We start from the raw sequence: 2621 nt of genomic DNA on the forward strand, positions 1-2621 counted from the left end.
CAAAGCACTCTGTCTTCCAGTATTACCACCGGATACATACATGCCACAGACACATAACTGGGTGAACCTTTTCAGATTGTGTCTCAGCTTTGCTAGAGTCCCCAATTAGAGGTGTCCAGGGTTCTTAAGCACACTCTTTTTTACTTGGATCACGACTTTATTATTTATTTTTCTCTTTTTATTTTTTTTCGCACATAATCTCTTTTTTTTTTGAATTCACTGCTTTTTCTTGCTTCAAGAATCATTTTTGTGATTTTTCAGATCCTCAATAACATTTCTCCTTTTCCATCATTGTTTCAAGAGCCAACAAGTTTAACATTCTTTAATCAACAAATTCAAAAGACATATGCACTGTTCAAGCATACATTCAGAAGTCAAAGTATTGCCACCACATCAAAATAATTAATCTGTTATAAAATCTGAAATTCATGCAATTCTTCTCTTTTTCAATTAAGAACATTTTTTTTATTTAAGAAAGGTGATGGATTCATAGGACATTCATAACTTTAAGGTATAAACACTAAGACACTAATGATCATAAGATACAAACATAGAGAAACATAAGCATAAAAATTCGAAAAACAGGAAAATAAAGAACAAGGAAGTTAAAGAACGGGTCCACCTTAGTGATGGCGGCTTATTCTTCCTCTTGAAGATCTTATGGAGTGCTTGAGCTCCTCAATGTCTCTTCCTTGCCTTTGTTGCTCCTCTCTCATGATTCTTTGATCTTCTCTAATTTCATGGAGGAGGATGGAATGTTCTTGGTGCTCCACCCTTAGTTGTCCCATGTTGGAACTTAACTCTCCTAGGGAGGTGTTGATTTGCTCCCAATAATTTTGTGGAGGAAAGTGCATCCCTTGAGGCATCTCAGGGATTTCATGATGAGGAATTTCCTCATGCTCGTGTCCATGAGTGGGATCTCTTGTTTGCTCCATCCTTTTCTTAGTGGTATCCATGAGGAATTGGTCCAACCTTTAATCAAAATTGACCCTTTTTGAGTTTGAAAGGGACCTCGGGGATCACCTTCTTCTTGGCCACAACTTCATAGAAGTGGTCTTTATGCACCCTTGAGATGAATCTCTCCATCTCCCATGACTCGGAGGTGGAAGCTTTTGCCTTCCCTTTCCTCTTTCTAGAGGTTTCTCCGGCCTTAGGTGTCATAAATGGTTATGGAAAAACAAAAAGCAATGCCTTTACCACACCAAACTTAGAAGGTTTGCTCGTCCTCGAGCAAAAGAAGGAAGAAGAGAGTAGAAGAAGAAGAAATAGAGGAGATGGAGGTGGCTTTGTGGTTCGGCCAAGGGGGAGAAGTAGTGCTTAGGTTGTATGAAAATGAACGAGTGAAGATGGGTTTATATAGGAGTGGAGAGGGGGTGTAGGGTTTTATGAAGGATGGATGTGAGGTGAGATTTTATGAAGGATGGATGTGAGTGGTGAAGAAAATAGTGGGATTTGATAGGTGAGGGGTTTTTGGGGAAGAGGTGTTGAGGTGATTGGTGAATGGGTGAAGAAGAGAGAGAGTGGTGGGGTAGGTGGGGATCCTGTGGGGTCCACAGATCCTGAGGTGTCAAGGAAAATTCATCCCTGCACCAAGTGGCGAGCAAAAATGCTCTTTCTGCCAATTCTGGCGTTAAACGCCGGGCTGGTGCCCATTTCTGGCGTTTAACGCCAGCTTCTTGCCCCTTCCTGGCATTTAACGCCAGTCTGGTACCCCTTTCTGGCGTTAAACGCCCAGAATGGTGCCAGACTAGGTGTTAAATGCCCATTTGCTGCCCTTACTAGCGTTTAAACGCCAGCAAGTTTTCCTCCAGGGTGTGCTGTTTTTCTTTCTGTTTTTCATTTTGTTTTTACTTTTTTCAATTGATTTTGTGACTTCCCATGATCATCAACCTATAGAAAACATAAAATAACAAAGGAAAATAGATAAATATAACATTGGGTTTCCTCCCAACAAGCGCTTCTTTAATGTCCCTAGCATGACAATGGGCCCTCATGGAGCCTCACAGATATTCAAAGCAATGTTGGAACCTTTCAACACCAAACTTAGAGTTTGAATGTGGGGGTTCAACACCAAACTTAGAATTTGGTTGTGGCCTCCCAACAACCAAACTTAGAGTTTGACTGTGGGGGCTCTGTTTGACTCTGTTTTGAGAGAAGCTCTTCATGCTTCCTCTCCATGGTTATAGAGGGATATCCTTGAGCCTTAAACACAAAGGATTCTTCATTCACTTGAATGATCAATTCTCCTCTGTCAACATCAATCACAGCCTTTGCTGTGGCTAGGAAGGGTCTGCCAAGGATGATGGATTCATCCATGCACTTCCCAGTCTCTAGGACTATGAAATCAGCAGGGATGTAATGGTCTTCAACTTTTACCAGAACATCCTCTACAAGTCCATAAGCTTGTTTTCTTGAATTGTATGCCATCTCTAGTGAGATTCTTGCAGCTTGTACCTCAAAGATCCCTAGCTTCTCCATTACAGAGAGAGACATGAGATTTATGCTTGACCCTAGGTCACACAGAGCCTTCTTGAAGGTCATGGTGCCTATTGTACAAGGTATTGAGAACTTCCCAGGGTCCTGTCTCTTTTGAGGTAATTTCTGCCTAGTTAAGTTATCCA

This window comes from Arachis duranensis, chromosome 9 (genome assembly GCF_000817695.3).
Source record: "Arachis duranensis cultivar V14167 chromosome 9, aradu.V14167.gnm2.J7QH, whole genome shotgun sequence".
In the NCBI taxonomy this organism is placed as follows: domain Eukaryota; kingdom Viridiplantae; phylum Streptophyta; class Magnoliopsida; order Fabales; family Fabaceae; genus Arachis; species Arachis duranensis.